The 21,848-nt window shown below is 39.3% G+C and overlaps 1 protein-coding gene and 1 pseudogene across 1 annotated transcript in view; one reads left to right on the top strand and one right to left on the bottom strand.

Moving 5' to 3' along the window:
* CCDC3 (coiled-coil domain containing 3) overlaps positions 1-21,848 on the bottom strand; it is a 122,081-nt gene that overhangs the window by 14,510 nt on the left and 85,723 nt on the right. The gene's annotated exons all lie outside the window — the stretch shown is intronic.
* LOC131838183 (peptidyl-prolyl cis-trans isomerase D-like) lies at positions 7,814-9,055 on the top strand (annotated as a pseudogene).

Below are 21,848 nucleotides of genomic sequence, written 5' to 3'. Positions count from 1 at the left end.
AGGTTATTTGTACCTCTCTGAGTACATCCCAGAGAGGCAGCATTCATGGAGACATCCCTCACAGGGAACAAAGGAACTGGCAGATGCCATTTCCCTCCCTGGTCCCATAGCATAACTGCAGGAATCAGTGTAGTGCAGACACTGGCTGACTACTTTGCTTACACCAAACTTCCCCCGACCCACTCCAGTGGAAGTGCCTTCCCAGTCATGATTGCATTAGTCCCAGCATGGCAGGCCCTATTCCCCAGATCAACCCAAACCCTTACCCACACCATGTTTCCTGACCCAGGAACTTTGCAGGACATCAGTTCTGACAGTGGTGGTGACAAATGTCATTTCACTAGCAGGCCAGAACATAGCTAGTTAAAAATTGCCTCATTCAGTCCAGGGACAAAACATTGCCCACAAATAGAGCCTCTGCAGGTGACTGGCTTGAAAGACAAAGGGGCAAGTGCTAAACAACATAGTGCACACAGCACACACTGGAGATACTCCCTGAAGGTAATCCCTGAGGAATAAGGAACACTATATCAGGGAACTACAGAATTTCTCCATAAAGCCATTACCCTCATGAACAGGAGATCTAGCTGACTTTCCTGACAAAGAAGCAGGCACAGAGACTTAGACAAAGTGAGAAGACAGAGGCATTTGTCCCAAATGAAACATCAGGACAGGACCACAACCAGAGACATATGTGAAACAGATATGAGTAAAATGCTTAATAGAGAATTTAAAGTAATCATCAAGAAGATAGTCACAGGGCTTAAGAAAAGAGTAGAAGGCATCACTGAGACCAACAAACAGAGATGAATAACATAGCAGGGATAAAGGACTTAATCAACAAAATGAGAAACATGTTTGGTGAAGAGAACAGCAGGCTGGAAACTTTCAAAGTAGAGAAATAATGACCTAGAAACCAGAGTAATGGAAAGTAATCAAGCTGAATGAAAGAGAGAAAATTATGCAAAATGAGAATACTCAAGACAACTCAATGACTGACTTCATCAAATGCAGTAATATTCACATTATAGGAGTACCCAAGGAAGAGAGAAAAGGAGCCAGAGAGTTTATTTGAAGAAATAATAGCTGAAATTTCCCTTATCTGGGGAAACAATCAGATATTCAAATCTAGGAGGCACACAGAACCCCCAACAAAATCAACAAAGGCAGATCCATACCAAAACATATTGTAATTAAAATGGCAAAATATAGTGACAAAAAATATTAAAAGAAGCAAAGGAAGACATTAATACACAAAAGAAACCCCTTAAGGCTAGCAGGGGATTTTGCAGCAGAAACTTTCAAAGCAGAAGAGAGTGGCATGATATATTCAAAGTACTGAATAGGAAAAACTGCAGTCAAGAATATATTTTCCAGCAAGGATATTACACAGACTAGAAGGAGAGATAAAGAGCTTTCTAGACAAGCAAAAACTAAAGGAGTTCATGACCTGCAAGAAATATTAAGGGGGATTCTTTGAGTAGAAAGGAAATCCAGGAGTGATAGTATAAAGGTAGGAAACACAAAAGCCAGGAGGGGAATAAATGAGTGTTTCTGTAAAAAATAAAGGAACTCACAAAATAAAAGATTTTTAAATATGAAGCCATATACCAAAAACATGGAGAGGAGTAAACAATGGGTTCAAATGTAAACAACCCTCAACTTAATATAGACTGCTATGTACAGAAAGTGTTACATAAAAACCCAACCACAAACCAAAAACCACTAATAAGAGGCATCTGGGTAGGTTGAGCATCCAAATTATGATTTTGGCTCAGGTCATGATCTCAGGGTTCTGAAATCAAACCTCAAGTCAGGCTCCTTACTCAGCAGGGAATCTGCTTAAGATTTTCTCTCTCTCCCTTTCCCTTCGCACTACCCCCCTACCCCGGTAGCACTCTCTCTTTCTCAAAATTTTTTTTTAAAAACCACAAATAAATATGTAACAAATAAGAAAAAAAAATCGAAACAAGAAAGGATGAGAGAAAATCTTCAGAAACAACTGCAAAACAAGTAATCGCTATAAATACATATCTTTTGGGCGTCTGGGTGGCTCAGTGGCTTAAGCCTCTGCCTTCAGCTCAGGTCATGATCTCAGGGTTCTGGGACTGAGTCAGGCCCTCTGCTGAGCAGGGAGCCTTCTCTCTCCCCACCCACCTACCTCTCTGCCTACTTGTGATCTCTCTTCAAATAAATAAATAAAATCTTAAAAAAAATAAATACATATTATGCCTCCATCAGAAAGGATGAATACCCAACTTTTGTAGCAACATGGACGGGACTGGAAGAGATTATGCTGAGTGAAATAAGTCAAGCAGAGAGAGTCAATTATCATATGGTTTCGCTTATTTGTGGAGCATAACAAAAAGCATGGAGGACATGGGGAGTTAGAGAGAAGGGGGTTTGGGTAAATGGAAGGGGAGGTTAATCATGAGAGACTATGGACTCTGAAAAACAATCTGAGGGGTTTGAAGTGGCCGGGGGTGGGAGGTCAGGGTACCAGGTGGTGGGTATTATAGAGGGCATGGATTGCATGGAGCACTGGGTGTGATGAAAAATAATGATAATGTTATGCTGAAAATAAATAAATTTTTAAAAATTTTTTTAAAAAAGAAAGATTTAAAAAATTACTTTGAATGTAAATCCTCCAATCAAAAGACAAAAGGTGAGAGGAGGGATAAAAACAATTAAAAACTCATCTATATGCTATCTACAAGGGATACATTTTAGACGTAAACCCACCCACATATTGAAAGTGAAGGGATGGAGAAATATTTATTATGCAAATGGATGTCAAACGAAAGCCAGCCTAGCCAATCTTCCATCAGACAAAACAGACTATTTTTGTGATCATTTTTAAATTTAAATTCAATTAGCCAACAGATAATACATCATTAGTTTCAGATGATAAAACAGACTTTAAAACAATGACTGTAACAAGAAACAAAGAAGGACATTAGATAATAATAAGAATTATAAATATTTATGCACCAACATGGAGGGACTCAAATTATAAAAACAGGTAATGAAGGAGCAAATTGATAATAACACAGTAATAGTAGGGGACATTAACACCCCACTTAAATCAATAGATCATCTCAACAGAAGATCAGTAAGAAAACAATGGCTTTTCAAGTACACAGGGAATATCCTCCAGAATAGATCACGTATTAGCCCACAAAACAACCCTCAACAAATTCAGGAAGACTGAAGTTATATAGGCCATCTTTTCGGACCACAATGCTATGAAAATAGAATTCAACCACATGAGAAAATCTGTAAAGACCACAAATAAATGCTATTAAATGATCAATGGGTCAAGTGGGAAATAACAGAAGAAATAAAGTACATGGAAACAAAGGAAAATTTTTAAAAATGATTCAAAACCTTTGGGATGCAGTGAAAGTGGTACAAAGAGGGAAGTTTATAGCAATAGAAGCCTACCTCAAGAAGCAAGAAAAATCTCAAATAACCTAACCATATACCTAATGGAGCTAGGAAAAGAACAACTAAACTAAACAGAAAAGAGAAAATAATAAAGATTAGAGTAGAAATAAGTTATACAGGAACTAACAAAACAATAGAACAGATCAATAAAATTGAAAAACTTCTAGGCAGACTTACCAGGAAAAAAAAGAGAAAAGACTCAATAAAATCACAAATGAGAAGAGTAAGAATAACCAACGCCACAGAAATACACTTATAAGAGGATATTATTTAAAAAAAAAAAAACTATGCCAGCAAGTTGGACAACCTGGAAGAAATTGATGAATTTCCAGAAACATAAACTATCAAAACTGAATTAGGAAGAAATAGAAAGTTTGAAAAGACTGATAGCCAGCAAAGAGATTCAATCACAAATGAAAAAACTCCCAAACAAAACTCCAGGAACAGATAGCTTCAAAAGAAAATTCCAAACATTTAAAGAAGAGTTAATACCTATCCTTCTCAAACTATTCCACAAAACAGAAAAAGGAAGGGAAACTTTCCCAAATTCATTCTATGAGGCCAGCATTACCCTGATACCAAAACCAGATAAAGTCACCACTCAAAAGGATAACTATAGGCCAGTATCTCTGATGAATATAAATGCAAAAATCCTCAAAAGGGGCACCTATGTGGCTCAGTCAGTTAAGTGTCCAGCTCTTGGTTTCAGCTTAAATCAAGTTCTCAGGGTCATGAGATCAAGCCCTGTGTTTGGCTCTATGCTCAGCAATCTGCTTGAGATTCTCTTTCCCTCCGCCCCTACTCCCATCTCATATAAATAAATATTTAAAAAATCCTCAACAAAATACTAGCAAACCAAACACAATACATTAAAAAATTCATTTGCCACAATCAAGTGGGATTTATTCCTGGGCTGCAAGTATGGCTCAATATTTGCAAATCAATGTGATAGATCAGTAAGAGAAAGGATAAGAACCATATGATCATTTCAATAGATGTGGAAAAGCATTTGGCAAAGTACAACACTCATTCATGGTAAAAACCCTTAACAAAGTAGGTTTAGAGAGAACATACCTCAAGATTATAAATGCCCGATATGAACAACTCATAGCCAACACCATCCTCACTTGGGAAAAAGTGACCTACCCTAAGGTTAGGAACAAGAGAGGAATATCCATTTTCACCACTTCTTTTCAGCATAGTACTGGAAATCCTAACCACAGCAATCAGACAACAAAAAGGGATGAGACATGCAAATCAACAAAGAATTAGTAAAACTTTAACTATTTGCCAATGACATGATAGGATATATAGAAAACCCAAGACTCCACCAAAAAACAGATGAACTGGCCCAAATTCATTGAAGTCACCAGGTACAAAATCAATGTACAGAAAACTGTTGCATTTCTATACACCAATAACAAAGCAGCAGAAATAGAAATCAAACAACCATGCCATTTTCAAGCATACCAAAAACACTAAGATACCTAGGAATAAACCTAACCCCAAATAGGTAAAAGACCTGTACTCTGAAAACTATAAAATACTGATGAAAGAAATTGAAGAGGACACAAAGAAATGGAAAGACATTCCATGCTCATGGACTGGAAGAAAAATATTGTTAAAATGTCTACACTGCCCAAAGCAATGTACACATATAATGCAATCCCTATCAAAATGCTAACAGCATTTTTCACAGAACTGGAACAAAAATCCCCAAAATGTGTGTGGAATCACAAAAGTCTCCACAAATAGCCAAAGCAACCTTGAAAAAGAAAAGCAAGGTTGGAGATAGCACAATTCCAGACTTCCAGTTCTGTTACAAAGCTGTAGTAATCAAAACATTATGACACTGGCACACACAAAAAAAGACACATAGATCAATGGAAAAGAACAGAAGTCCCAGAAATAAACCCAGTATTACATGGTCAATCTTTGAGAAAGCAGGAAAGAATATCCAATGGGAAAAATACTGTCTCTTCAATAAATGATATTGGGACAACTAGATAACAGCATGCAAAAGAATGAACCTGACCAGTGTCTTACACCATACTCAAAAATAAATTAAAAATGGATTAAAGATCCAAAGACCTGAAACCATAAAAATCCTAGAAGAGACACAGGCAGTAACTTCTCTGATATTGCCGATAGCAATTTTTTTCTGGATAGGTCTCCTGGGGCAAAAGAAACACAAGCAAAAATAAACTTTTTGGACTACATCCAAATAAGAAGCTTCTGCACAAAAAAGAAACAGCAAAACTAAAACGAAACCTATGGAATGGGAGAAGAGATTTGCAAATGACATATCCAGTAAATGGTTAGTATCCAAATATGTTTTTTAAAAAAACTGACAAAAATCAAACACCTCAAAAACAGTCCAGTTAAAAAATGGGCAGGAGACATGAACAGACATTTCTCCAAAAATGACATCCAGATGGCCAACAGACAAATGAAAAAATTCTCAACATCATTCATCATCAGGGAAATACAAATCAAAACCATGATATCACCCCACAGCTGTCAGAATGGCTAAAGTCAACAACACAAGAAACAGCAGGTGTTGGCAAGGATGTGGAGAAAAAGGAACCCTCTTTCACTGTTGGTGAGAATGAAAACTGGTGGTGTAGCACTATGGAAAACAGTATGAAGGTTCCTCAAAATGTTAAAAATAGAACTACCTTATGATTCAGCAATCATACTACTCATACTGAAAGCATACCAAAACACTAATTCAAAGGAATACCTGAACCCCTATGTTTATAGCAACATTATTTATAATAGTGGAGATATGGAAGCAGCCTAAGTGTCCATCAGTTGATGAATGGCTAAAGAGGATGTGAAATGGATATATACATACATCTATGTATGAGTAATATTGAATATTATTCAGCCACCAAAAGGAACGAAATCTTGCCATTTACAACAACATGGAGCTACAGAATATTATGCTAAGTGAAAGAAATCATTCAGGGAAGAACAAATACCATATGATTTCACTGATGTGGAGTTTAAGAAATGAGCAAAGGGAAGAAAAAGATTCAAACTAATACATTCTTAACTAGAGAACAAACTGATGGTTACCAGAAGGGAGGTTGGGGATGGGAAGGAAATTGTTAAACAGGCGATGTGGATTAAAAAGTGTACTTGTTGGGAAGGAGCTGGTGATGTATGCAATTGGTAAAGCACTCTATGTACACCTGAAACTAACAAAATAAAAGCTTAAGAGAATATTAAAATGGGTAGGTTAAAGAGACCTCTGTGACCTCATCAAGCATAATAACATTCCCATTCTAGAGGTCCCAGGAGGAGAAGAGTGAGACAAAGGAGCAGAAAACCTATCTGAATAACTAATAGCTACCAACTTCCCTAATCTGGGGGAGGAAACAGAAATCCAGGTCCAGGAAACACAGACCACCCCTAATAAGATGAATTCAGTGAGGTCCACACCAAAACATATAATAATTCAAATAACTAAGATTAAATGGAAAGACAAAAACTTAAAAGCAATAAAAGAAAAATAGTTACATATAAGGGAAACTCCCTGAGGCTATCATGTGATTTATTAGCAGAAACTTTGCAGGCCAGAAGAGAGTGGCACAACATTTTCAAAGTGCTGAAAGCAAAATACCTACAGCAAAGAATACTCTACCTGACAGGTTTATTTAATTGGAGAAGAAAAGGCCATAACTAGAAGAAAGTTACAGAAGGAAAAAAATTGACAGGTAAAAGCAAACATATAGAAAAAGTAATAGATTTATTACTTATAAAGGCAGTATAGAGGTGAACACACAAAACTAGTATAATTACATCTATAAAATCTAGTCAGAAGATACTCAAAGTAAAAATATGTAACACGTGACATATACATAAAATGTGGAGACAGCACTAAAAATTGGTTCTTTTAGAATAGGTTCAAACTTAAGTGACCAGCCACTAAACATAGACTGCTATATACATAGATGTTATATATAAACCAGAGGGTAACCAAAAACCTGTAACAGATACAAAAATAAATAAATAAGTAAATACACAAGAGAAAGGAAACATGGGAGCCAACCATAACTGTAAAGGAAACCATCAACCCACAAAACAGGAGAGCAAAAGAGAAAAACAGATTTACAAAACATCCAGATAACAATGAATAAAATGGCAACCAGTATATACTTATCAATAATTACTTTAAACATAAATGGACTCAAGACATACAGACCAAAAGGATTAAAAAAACAAGACCCATCTGTACGCTGCTTATGTGAAACTCACCTTACACCTAAAGACACAGACTGCAAGTGAAGGATAAGAAAAGAGCTGCTGGTTGTGCACAAGGTTCTCCCGAGTTCACTCCCAAGTGCATCTGCAATTCAAAATGTCACTCTCATCCCCCCAAACTACGCCCTCCAACCCCAGTAACCTCAGAACCTTCCTTGACATGGACATTAGAGGTGAATAAGTTGGTTGAATTGTCTCAGAATTGTTTGCAGATATGTACCCAAAACTGCAGAAAATTTTCACACATTGCATACAAGAGAAAAAGGCATTGGACCCACCACCGGGAAAACTGTCCATTTCCTAGGATGCCCTTAATATCAAATTACTAAGAAATTTATGATTCAGGGCAAAGACTTCTCAAATCAAATTGAGACAGGTGGAGAAAGTATTTATGGTGCTAAATTCGAAGATGAAAATTTCTATTAGTGTGATTGGGAAGGTTTTTCAAACATGGCAGATGCAAGCTGCAGTATATAAGTGGTTCTCAGTTCTTCATCACAACTATCCTGACTCCTCACTTGGATAGGAAATATGTGGTATTTGGCCAAGTAATTAAAGGAATGGGTGTGGCAAGGATACTAGAAAATGTAGAAGTGAAAGGTGAAAAACCTGCAAAAGTAAATAACAGAAGACAAAAAATATTGGGAATACTTTTTTCAAATCTCAGAACTGGGAGATGGTTATTTAAAAAATACACAAAATTCCACCCCCACCAATTATCTCTCTGTCTGCTTGCTATCTCTCTCTCTGTCAAATAAATAAATAAAATCTTTGGGGTGCTTGGGTGGATCAGTGGGTTAAAGCCTCTGCCTTTGGCTCAGGTCATGATCCCAGGGTCCTGGGATTGAGCCCTCCATCAGGCTTTCTGCTCAGCAGGGAGCCTGTTTCCTCCACCCCCTCTGCCTGCCTCTCTGCCTACTTGTAATCTCTTTCAAATAAATAAATAAAATCTTTAAAAAAATACACAAAAGTTTTAAGATATGTGGAGGATTCAAAGACTGTTATTGAGCCAGCAGATAGATCAAAGCGGTAACCTATAGCTTTAAGCGGCACGCTGAATATTGGTGCTTGTAAACTGAACATGTCAAATTGGCAGGGAGCCATCAACATTTATTTGGAGGCACTTGAAGTAGACCCATTCAATACCAAAGCACTGTACCGTAGAGCTCAAGGATGGCAAGGATTAAAAGAATATGATCAAGCATTGGCTGATCTTAAGAAAGCTCAGGAGATAGCACTGGAAGATAAAGCTATTGAGGCAGAACTGTTGAAAGTCAAACAAAAGATAAAAGCAAAGAAAGAGAAAGAGAAGACAGCATATGCAAAAATGTTTGTCTAACAAATTCAGTTTTTTTTTTTTGTTTGTTTGTTTGTTTTTTTTACTTTTAGGATGTTTTATTAAAATGGAAGAAAATTAGGAAAACTGTTCAGTGCTTAGTTTTTGTTCCATACTCTCTATTTTTCTAATACATTTCTTTAGAAAAAATATGGTAATAAAAGACCTGAAGGGGGGAAATGAATATCTGTTATTAAGTCATATTATGAGCACATTTTTTTTTTTACTCATTTTTTAGTGATCCAAAGGGGCACGTGCACCCGAATGTTTATAGCAGTAATGTCCACAATAGCCAAACTATGGAAAGAACCTAGATGTCCATCAACAGATGAATGGATCAAGAAGATGTGGTATATATACACAATGGAATACTATGCAGCCATCAAAAGAAATGAAATCTTGCCATTTGCGACAACATGGATGGAGCTAGAGCGTATCATGCTTAGCGAAATAAGTCAAGCAGAGAAAGACAACTATCATATGATCTCCCTGATATGAGGAAGTGGTGATGCAACATGGGGGCTTAAGTGGGTAGGAGAAGAATCAATGAAACAAGATGGGATTGGGAGGGAGACAAACCATAAGTGACTCTTAATCTCACAAAACAAACTGAGGGTTGCTGGGGGGAGGGAGTTTGGGAGAAGGGGGTGGGATTATGGACATTGGGGAGGGTATGTGCTTTGGTGAGTGCTGTGAAGTGTGTAAACCTGGTGATTCACAGACCTGTACCCCTGGGGATAAAAATATATGTTTATAACAAATTCAGTTTTATTTAGATATGCACTGATTCTTGTACAAAGGCAATGAGAAAATTTAAATGTTTTTGCCTGTTACATATGATCTCAGAAAATCTGAAAAGACTAATTACTAGTAACAAAATTCAATGGGTAATCAAAAAATTCCAGACCAGAAGGCTTCACATGTGAATTCTATCAACATTTAAAGGATAGTTAATACCTATCTTTCTCAAACTGTTCCAAAAAGTATAAGTAACAGAAAAGCTGTTCCACAAGTCCAGCATTCCACAAGGCCAGCATTACCCTGATATAATCTGTAAGGCCAGCATTACCCTGATACCAAAACAAAACAAAGACATTCCAAAAAAAGCATAATTAGACCAATATCCCTAATGAACATAGATGTAAAAATCCTCAACAAAATATTAGCAAACCACATTCAATAATATATTAAAAGTTTCATTCACAATAATCAAGTGAGATTTATTCCCAGGATGTAAGGATGGGTCAATAAATCCCAATCAACCAAAGTGATAGACCACATTAACAAAATGTAGGATTAAAAGCATATGATCATTTCAATACACGCAGAAAAAGCTTTGGACAAAATTCATTATCTCTTCATAATGAAAACCCTTAATAGGTATAGAAAACACATACCTCAAAAGAATAGAGGCTATATATGACAAACACACAGCTAACATCAAACTGAATGGTGAAAGCTTAAAGCTTTTCCCTAAGACCACAAACAAGGAAAGGATGTCCACTCAACATAGTACTGGAACTTTAGTTCAACATAGTACTGGAAATCCTCACCATTACAGTCAGACAAGAAAAGCAAAAGGTATCCAAATTGGTAAGGAAGAATTGTTTATCTCTGTTTGAGAGGACATGACACTATAAATAGAAAACCTTAAAATTCCACCAAAAAATGATTAGATCTTATAAATCCATAAAGTTGCAGGATACAAAATCAATACAGGAAATCTGTTGTGTTCTGGTACACTAATAATGCAATAGCAGCAATAGCAGAAAGGGAAATAAAACAATCACATTTACAGCTGCAAAGAAAATAAAATATTTAGAAATAAATTTAACCAAGTAGGTAGAAGGACCCTTTATTCTGAAAACTATGACACTGATAAATGAAATCAAAAGTGACACAAATAAATAGATATACTATACTCATGGACTGGAAGAGTATTATTAAAATGCCCATACTACCCAAAGTAATCTACAGGTTCAATAGCAATTCTTATCAAAATACAAATAGTGTTGGAGTTCCTGGGTGGCTCCATCGGTTAGGCATCCAACTCTTGATTTCTGCTCAGGTCATGATCTCACGGTCAGGGGACTGAGCCCTGAGTCAGGATCTGCACTCAGCATGGAATTTGCTTAAGATTTTCTCTTTCTCTCCCTTTGCTCCCCACCTCAAATAAATAAATCTTTTTAAAGAATACAAGTTGTGTTTTCACAGAACTGGAACCAAAAAAATCCTAAAATTTGGGGGCGCCTGGGTGGCTCAGTGGGTTAAGCCACTGCCTTCGGCTCAGGTCATGATCTCAGGGTCCTGGGATCGAGTCCCACATCGGGCTCTTTGCCCAGCAGGGAGCCTGCTTCTCTCTCTCTCTCTCTCTCTGCCTGCCTCTCTGTCTACTTGTGATTTCTCTCTGTCAAATAAATAAATAAAATCTTTAAAAAAAAAGAATCCTAAAATTTGTATGGAGAGAAGACCCTAAATGGGCAAAGCAACCTTAAGAAAAAACAAACCTGGGGGTTTCACAGTATTAGATTTCCAGATATACTACAAAGCTATAGTAATCAAAACAGTATGGTACTGGCACAAAAATTGACACAAAAATAGGCACAAAAAATTTGGTACTGGCACAAAAATTGATCAATAGAACAGAGTTGAGAGCATAGAAATAACTTAATTGACCATATATGTGTGGTTTATGACAAAAGAAACAAGAATATACAACTGCGGAAAAACAGTCTCTTTAGTTAATGGTGCTGGGAAAACTGGATAACTACATGCATAAGAAAAACTCTAAATGAATTACAGACCTAAATATGAGACTGGAAGTCTTAAAACTCCTAAAAAAAATGCAAAGGCAGTAATCTATTGGACCTTGGCAGTTAGTTTTCTGGACCTGTCTCCTCAGCCAAGGGAAACAAAAGCAGAAACAAATTGTGATTACAACAAACAAAAGCTTTTGCTCAGTGAAGGAAACCATGAACAAGATAAAAAGGTGATCTACCAAATGGATGAAAATGTTTGCAAATGATGTTATCTGATAAGAAATTAATATCCAAAATATATCAAGAACTTGTTACAACTCAATACCAAAAAAGCAAATAATCTAAATTAAAAATGGGCAGAGAATTTGAATAAATACAGAGAACTGTGCTTGCCAAAGTGGAGGAAGTAGAGGGATGGGCAAAATGGGTGGAGGGTTAAGAGCTACAAACTTCCAATTATAAAAGAAGTCAGTCACAGGGATTAAAAGTAGAGGATAGGAAATACAGTCAATAATATCGTAATACACTTATCATGGCATTTCATAATGTATATAATCACTGACACACTATGTTGTATGCAGGAAATATATATCAACTTTACTTCAATTAAAACTTTTTTAAAGTAAAAAAACAAAGCCAACCTATGGAATAGGAGAAAATATTTGGAAATTATTTATCAAATAAGGGGTTAATAACCAAAATATATAAAGAACTCCTACAACTCAATAGCAAAAAACCATTTAATTAAAAAATAGACAGAGGATCTGAATAGATATTTTTCCAAAGAAGATAGCTAACAGGTACACAAAAAGGTGCTCAACATCACTATTCATCAGGGAAATGCAAATCAAAACGACAAGGAGATATCCCCTCAATTCTGTTAGAATGGTCACTATCAAAAAGACAAGATAACAGATGTTGGTGAGGATGTGGAGAGAAGGGAACACTTGCGTACTTCTGGTGGGAATATAAATTACTACAACCACCATGGAAAACACAGAGGTTACTCAAAAAATTAAAAATAGAACTACCATAGGACCCAGCAATTCCCCTTCTGTGTATATAGAGATAAGAAAATAAAAACAATCTTAAAGAGGTATCTTCACTCCCATGTTTACTGCACCATTAGTCAAAATAGTCAACATATGAAAACTACTTAAGTGTCCATCGAAGGATGAATGGATAAATAAGATATGGTATACATACACAATGGATTATTATTCCCACTGTGAGAAAGGAAATCTAGCAATCTGTGACAATACAGATGGACCTTCAAGGCATTACGCTAAGTGCAATACAGATGGACCTTCAAGGCATTACGCTAAGTGAAATAAGTCAGAGAAAGGTGAGTCCTGTATGATATAACTTACATGTAGAATATAAAAAAAGCTAAAACATATTCTGAGAAACAGAACAGTAGTTACCAGGGGCTGGGAGGTTGGGGAAATGGGGAGGTGTTGTCAAAAGTTACAAGCTTCCAGTTATTAGATGATAAGTTATAGGAATCTAATGTAAAGATGGTAATTTTAGTTAATGATACTGTATTATATACTTGAAAGTTGCTAAGAGGGTAGATTTTAATGATCTCGCTGCAAAAGAGAAGGGGTTATTATGTGACATGATGAAAGTGTTATCTAATGCTCAGGTGGTAATCATTTTGCAACATATAAAGCAGTCAAATCAACACGCTGTACACCTTGAACTTATATAATGTTAGATTCCAATTCTATCTCAATAAAGCTGGGCAGCAGGAAGAAAATTGAGAGCAATCCAAAACTCCCCATCAAGAGGGATGGTTCAATAAGTTATAGTAAATCATACAACGGAAACACCTCTTCCATCTGAAAGAAAAAGACAGCTGTATATAATTGGTACTGTAGCAATATCAAGGTTATGTTCTGATTATAAAATCAAGGCCTGGAGCAGTGTGAATCTTGTGATACAAGAGTATGAAAATATAATAAGGTATCCATATCTGTCTATACCCAAGTATACATACACTGTGTCTGGAAGCAGATAGAAGAAACTGGTAAGGATGGCTGTATCCAGGGATCAAGGGAACAGGAGTGAGGAGATTTTCACTGTGTATGCTTTCATACTTTCAGAATTTTCTCTTTTATGTGAGTATTTCCTTTATTGTAAAAACAAAACAAAACAAAACCTTCAAATCCCTCTTCCCCTACTTACTCTTCATGTCACCATTAAGACTTAGGTCGCCAAAGTAAGGCTTGAGCTGCAGTTTACTCCTACTTCAAAATCTCCATCGAAACCCACTGTATACACTGCAGTATAGTACAATGGTGAAATGGCCAGCCTCTGAGGTCAGGCTACTTTAGTTTCAGTTCCTCCTCTTCCACTGATGAGTGGTGTGACCTTGAGCAAGCTTCTTAAACTCAGGGTGGTGGGATCTGTGCTATACCACCCAGATCCTGCTGGCCCTACAGCCCTCCACTGAGTCTCTCCAGAAACTGCCCCTGCCCTCAGACAGCCACCTCACCAGAGGTCGCCACACCTCATTCCTGGGCACCCACATCCAATGACTGGCTGACACAAGGGAATGAAGAGCAGGACCCGCATCCAAACTTTGAACATGGCTGAAGGGAACTCAGCCTTGGAGCTCCCCATGGGGTAGTTTACGGCCTTTGCTAGACTGCACTGCAGTCCAGCTTCCTCTGCCCAATCCCGCTCTTTCCTCTCCTTCCCACCCCTTCTCCAGAAGCAACCTAAAAAATCTCAACCTAAAAAAATCTCCAAAAAAAAAAAAGCAAACAGGGGCACCTGGGCGGCTCAGTGGGTTACGCCTCTGCTTTTGGCCCACATCATGATTTCAGGGTCTGGGATCGAGCCCCACATCGGGCTCTCTGCTCAGCAGGAGCCTGCTTCCCCCCCGCCCCCGTCTACTTGTGATCCCTCTCTCTCTGTCAAATAAATAAATAAAATCTTAAAAAAAAAAAAAAAAAAAAAAAAACAGGAACCCAACCTGCCCTACTTATCTCAGTGGGGATAGTGGCGGTTCACAGAGTTGTTTCAAAGATTTCATGAGTTTTACTTGTAAAATGCTTAGAACCACATCCCATGCTATGGTTTGAATGTATCCCCTCCAAAATGCCAATACTGAAATCCTAATGCCCAATATGATAGTACTGTGAGGTGGGGCCCTTGGGGATGATTAGGTCTTGGCAGCAGAACCCTCACGGATGGGAGTGATACTCCTTTGCTCCTCTTATCCCATGAGGTTCTGACTAGCAATCTGTGACCCAGAAGAGGCTCCCCACCCAATGGGGCTGTCACCTTGATCTCAGACTTTCAGCCTCCAAAAGGAGAAAGATACATTTCTGTTGCCTGTAAGTCACCCAGTCTGTAGAATTTCATTATGGCATTTCTGACAGATGAAGACCTCCTGGTCCAGCATAGATGCTCACTAGATGTTAGCCATTACTCTGATATCAAGGTCAATCTTTAAAATCCTTAATTAACCTCTGTGATTGGACTCAGCCAACATCTCCCATCTTACTTTTCATTCTTCTGTTCACACACTTTATGCTCAGAACAACCTGGCTCCTGGTTGTCTTGCTTTTTTCTCATCTCTGGGCCTCTGCCATGTTCCTCCTTCCTCCTGGAGGGCTGGGCTTGCCCAGTTGTGTCTGGAAGTTCTATAACCGTTCCCCAGATCATCTCCATGCTACTTTCCACAGAGCCTCCAACCATACATCACATCTGCACAGCACACACCAAGTATCACACGACACTGGCAAGATACTCATTGCCCTTGTCACATGACAGACCCCTCAAGGCCTGCTTTACCTTTGCCCTTGTAGACTCGTCATGCTGGCCATTTGAATCATACCCTGAAAAATCTGAACCCAGTTAAGCATTCCCAAAACATCTGTCATTTAATAGAAGGCTTTGGTCCCCTGGAGCTGCCACCCTTAGCAAGGGGGAGACCACACATTCAACAGTGCCCTCTTCTGGCCAAAATGAGCCCCTTTGAAGAGAAAGGAAGGTGGGCACAGGTGACGTCACAGGACTTTTTATGTTATATATGACCAGACATTATCTGTATAACTTACTGAGGCTTTCCTATGGCCACATACTAGGGGTAGCACTTTATACCCACTCTTTCATTAAGTCATGCTCTTTCTAGAAGGTACAGCAGATTCTTCAACCAAGAACAGGATCAAAGCGTCTAAGCAAATTCTATTACAACAAGAGTACTGGGTTTTAACATGTTTGTTCAAACTTTAGAAGGACAGAATCCAATATTGTGTTGCAACATAATATCGAAGAGAAGGTTAAGTTCTATTTTATGACATTCTTCAAAAACTACATTTTAAAACAGTCAATAAAAGCAGACAGAGTGGGATGCAATGAGATCTGTCCTCTTGGTAGCACTGCAGTGATCACTGCTAAGACATCAACATTCTCCAAGGGGCCAGGTGTTCCCTAATCTAAAAAGTTAGACCACTTTCTAAGAGGAAGACTACTTTGACAATGGCCTGAAGAAACCAAGATGGAATGAAGGGTCACTTGGTACTATGTGGCAGGGGTAGTTAAGACGGGATGGACTGGGGGACTGGAGTTCCTTAGTGAATATGTCATTCCTGATCCCCGCGGCCTCTCTTTGAGCTGGATATGGTTTGAGTCGGAGCAGAAAGACACAGAAGGAATCTTGGTAACTTGTCCAATGTCACCAATCCAAACTGTGACCCAGGACCCATTCCCAGGCAGGTCTTTCTCTGTGTGGAAAGTGGGCTATGGTTGCAAGTGGAGAGACTCTTCGCCCTAAGAATAAGGCTAACCCTACAAAGTTGAGGAGGCCATTATCAACAGCTTCTCAAGAAAGCCACCTGAATCCTGCCCATCACCTCTTAAGGCAGCAAGAATTTCTACACAAGAGCTATGCTTTCAAATACACGTGTTTCTTTAAGAAGAAATGGGCTGCTTTCCAAATGAAATTAATTTCTTTATAAATTTGCTTTTAAAACACATATGAAAAGATGTCATTTGTTCATTTAGCTTTGTGGTAGCTTTTGGTAAGCTGAGGTGGGGAAAGAATGAGTCAAGCTGAATTAGGTATTGCCATATCTTCTTTGAAGAAGAACAAAAGAGAAACAAACGGTACTATCAGGACCCCAAAACAACAGACTCCTAATCACCACCACTGACTGGCTCAGGAGGGGAAAGAACTCGCCCAGCAGAGTTCTGTGTGGCCCAGCATTAGCCTATGGCAGGGATGTCTTTCTCAGGGAAACTTTACATTACCAATGGGATGCCTGCTTCAGGGTAGATGGGGAGCCTACACTCCTATTCTCAGCGAGACCAAAGGTGGGCTAAAGATACCTCTTCTTCATCTTTTCAAAATAACACCTTTGGAGCCATAAAAGCAATGCTTGTTTATCACAGAAAAACTTTTTTAAACTATGGGACCAAGAAAGAGAAAATCGTCAGTCATTCTATTGTACCGAGATAGCCACTGTTAACATTTTAATGTATTTCATCCTAGGACTGTGTCTGTGGGTACAGGTCAATACTTAAACAGAGTTGGGATCATGCCACGTTAGACTGAGAACAAGCCACTTGGATCACGCCATCAGTTCTAATTGTTTCCCTTTGGCATTTTGTCTTAAATAGTTTCAGGACATTCTTCTGCGCGCGGCCATTGAGCATTTCAGTGGGAGCTGGGGGAGGGGGAGTCGGGTGGTTGTGCCCAGCTACCATGAACTACAAGACTGCTCACTAGTTGCTAATTCTCCTCTATCCTTAGGACCACAGGCTGACAGGGAAGGACGCCAGAATGGGCCTCCCTGTGTCTGTGAGGCTGAGTGCTCTTAGTATGGTCTTTGGGGTGGTCGCCTATCTCCCACAACAGGACAAACCTGGACAGTTTCTCACCTGTGCCTCTACCTCAAACCTTTCTATGTGTTCTCCACTTCCCCTAGGACTCTGAGATGCTAGAAGAATGTTTCACAAGAATATGAAAGATAAAGGAATGCGTCCTTGTTACCATCTAGATTGACCACACAGAATCACCACAGAGAATCCATATACCATCAAGTCACTTCTAAATGATTTTTAAATTTCTAAACGGTTTCAGCTCCTGTAAATGCACTCATTCCAACCAGAAGCACTTATTATACCATGCCTGGCAATGTATGGTATAACATTTTCCTGAATTATTCTGTGATATACCAATAAACTCTGTATGTAACTAAACAAAAAGTGCATTAAAAATTACTATTTCATGGCAGCAGACATAGCAAATACTTAGGATTCTTGCCTTCCACAGCTGCTTTCAATTTAAATAACCACCTATAAAGACAAGACAAAGTGTATTTTCTGAAATGTTAAAAATGAGGGAAGGCAAGTCCAAAAGAAACAGCATAGACCGACAGCTTTCCTTTTTAACACTTTGTTCCTGTTCTTAGGATTCAAATAAGAGAATGAAAAAAAGGAGAGGATTAAAATCTCAACCAGGGGGCAGCAAACTACGGTCAGTGGACCAAATCAGGCCCCCTGCCTACTTTTGCGAATAAAGTTTTATTGGAACACAGCCACATTCATTTGTTTCCATATTGTCTGTGGCTACTTCTGTGCCACGGTAGCAGAGCTGAGTCATTGCAACATAGCCTGCACGGTCCAAAAAGCCTCAAATATTTATTATCTGGCCCTTTGCAGGAAAATCTCCCAAGCCTTAATCTCCAGAGGGGTCCTGGACTAATGGAGATGCAAAGACAACAGCTGACAACTGTATGGGTTTGGAGGGGAAACCGCCTGCAACTGAAGAATGAAGGGAGAGCCAAGGGACAGGAAGAACACCCGATACCCAAGTCCTCCCCCCTCCCCCAAGCTCCTCACTGCTCATACCCCGCGCTTCTCACACCACTCTCAGATCACCAATTTATGATTACTAGTCCGAGCTCTCAGCAATCCCTGTCAAAGATCCTTTTCACGCCATCTACTGGACTGCTGCCAATTACAACCCTCCAGGCAGAAATGAACAGATCAGCTCTCTGCAAAATGATTACCCAACTTTTTCTAAAATGCTTCCTGGGAGACCCTGGAAAGATAAGTTCTCTAGAACCTACAAAGGTGCACTGCTCAGGAACGTTCACTATCGGTATGGAGATCCAGGGATCAGATGGTCATACAATTTGTCAGTTCTGAATGTTTACATTGTGCTGTGTTTTCTGACCCAGGCAAGGGCAGAAGGAGGGATTCTTTTATTCTCTGTATGATTCAGGAACTCTTGGGGGCGGGGGGAGTTGGGCAGGGGTGGGTAAGCCTCAGCCCAAATTGTCCAAGGTCTCTTTGCCCTTGTCTTTGTTCCATTATTCCATCATTTGTTCCTTGTCATTATTTTAAACCCCTGAGAGGCAGAGATGTGTGAGGAAGTGGGCAGCAGGGCCAAATCCATGCAGAATGGTTTCCTGAATGATTCAGCACCAAAAGGCTGGATGAGACCCAGAGCTACTGGGAGAAAAAAAAAAAAAAAAAAAAAAAAAACCTCGCAAGCCATGGAAATGACAACAGGGCAGTTCTTTTGAGGACTCTCTGGAGAAACAACCTGAGACTCCTACAACTGTATTTGACTTGGCGCCTGGTTTTTGGCTCCACCCAAAGTCGAAAGAGTCACCTCCCTGTGCCAGAAGCCCAACAGATGGGAAAGTGGTGTCCCAAACAGGCTGTGGCTGGAAGGGGAGGGAGGGAGGACTGGCAAAATGGGGTGTGGGGAAAGGCAGGGGTCAGGAGAGGGAGCTGGGGCAGGAGCAGACCGGCGCCCCCTCCACCTGATTCTCCCTGCTCCCCCACCCCCCCTCCCCCCACACTGCCCAGGCAAGCAGGAGGTGGTTAGTATCCTGGGTAGGAGCGTGGGGATATGAACGCCTCCACCGTGGACTTACTTGGAAGGTGAAATCGGGTAGTATGTAAAACACATTTGACACAGCACCTAGTATACAGTGAACAATAAATGGAGCTTTTACTAGTTATTATTCACCTGCACTTGAGCTTTCCTAATCAAAGTACTGCTCCCTAGCCAGACTGGGCTCCCTCCCATAGCTATGCCTTTGCACATGTAGTTTTTCATTATTTTTTCATGGAAAATCTCCACCAACCCACTCCTCACATTTTTATCCTACTGATAGAATTCTTTGGCTTCTCCAAGTCTCAGTTCAAGAGTCACCTCCTCAGTGAAGCCTTCCCTGACTCCTCCAGACAGAGCCCTGTCACCATTCCCTGATTCCATTACGTTTACCCCATTGTGCTCTCTTGGCAAGCCCAAGTTTCTCCAAAGACCATGAGCCCCTCGAGTACAATGGTTCCAACTTTTGTGTCCAGGACCCCAGCACACAGCATGCACTCAATAAAGGAAGGGAAGTGTGCAGACTGAAACAGAAACAAGTTCAAAGGACTTAAAAGTGAGTAACAGAGAAGCAGAAGCTACCTTTTGAAAGGGGGTACTGAGCTCATCATGATCTTTCTTTTTTTTTAATTTTTTTAAATTTTTATTTTTTATTATTTTTATTTTTTTATTTTTAAAATTTTTTTAAAATTTTTAAAATTTTTTAATTTTTTATTTATTTTTAAATTTTTTTAAATTTTTTAAAATTTTTTATTTTTTTACATCATCATCTTTCTGAAGTCCTGATTCTTAAGAAAGTCGGGTTTGACTACCTGTTCCGGGAAAATCGGGAACTGCTGAAATTAATGCATTTCACTTTTCTGATCTCCGCATCCACCCAAGCTGGCTGGGTGGTTTGCTATATCCCCATACCAAATCCCACAAAAGTTGCAGAATAAGAAGGAGAAAAGACCGTGAGTTTTAAGAAGTAATACTGAGCTACAGGACACCTAGGTTAACCCGTTTCGGAAACTGGCTCCAGGGAGCAGCCATGGCTGGGTGGGGATAGGACAGGCACAGGCCCGTAGAGAGCCAGGGCTTAACTCCTCAACTGACCCTAATTAAAACCAGAAACTTCTGTGCTGCCTTAGGTCACTAGCTGCCATCACGAAAGGGTAAATTTATTGGTTCAGTTACAGAGAAGTAAAGTTCTATCTTGAGATAATTTCACTACAAAGTGTTGGCCCAAGTGAAGACTACAAGGGGCTTCTCAACTCCTGAGATGCTTGCATGGGGACAAAGGGATTTTTTTTTTTTGGTCAAAAAAGTTAAGAAATGCTGCATATGAGGTCTCTCTCTTTGATGTAACACTAACATATTAGCCATGCACGTGAGTCCTACATTAAATACACCTCTTATAACTCTGTTTTACCCCAAATCTTAGACGACTATGGTAGAGCCCAACAACAGACAGCAAGAACAGACTATAAGAGTGTGGACACTTGGATCCTCTTGGCCAGGGAGGCGCCCAGAGCTGCCTGCAGGTCCCCTGCAGCCCACAGCATTTCCCCTGGGGAACTGCTGTTCAAGGTCAACTACAAAAATCCTTTGATGTGGTTGGAAAATGCCATGAGTCTAGGAGTTCAGTAACTTTTAAAATTAATTTTGAAGACATTTTTATTTCCATTCATACATAAGATGAATGAATTTCCTCATTAAAGCCCCACTGTTCTTTCTCTATAAATGTTACATAATTGCATGCAAGTGGACCTCACAATGGAAACCGAACTTGTCCCGTTGTGACATTTCAATCTAGTTGCTAAGTTTCTTGTGGGTGAATCTGCATTCTTCCAGAGAGTTTGGCAAGTATCATTTTCCACTGTCTAGGACATAAAGGAGACTGGAGAGCATTAGATCACAGAGTACAGACTTCAATTCTCAATGCTTTTCCAGACCTACTAAGGGGGAAAAGAGTGACCTCACAGATCCCTGAGTAAGAAGACTGCCAGCAGCTCTCAGCAAATGCTATGCACTCTCCAAGGTGCAGTGGAGACAAGACTCCCAAGTAGGTCCATTATAGACTTGCTGATGCCGGGAATCCCTGGGGAGGGATGAGTGCTGTTCGTGGTCACTGGCATCTCAGGTTTTTGTAAATATCTGACCACTTGCTTTCCGATGTGTATGTGCTCGGCCTCTA

The sequence above is a fragment of the Mustela lutreola genome, chromosome 8 (genome assembly GCF_030435805.1).
Source record: "Mustela lutreola isolate mMusLut2 chromosome 8, mMusLut2.pri, whole genome shotgun sequence".
NCBI lineage: Eukaryota > Metazoa > Chordata > Mammalia > Carnivora > Mustelidae > Mustela > Mustela lutreola.
This window is presented reverse-complemented; position numbering and strand designations above follow the sequence as displayed.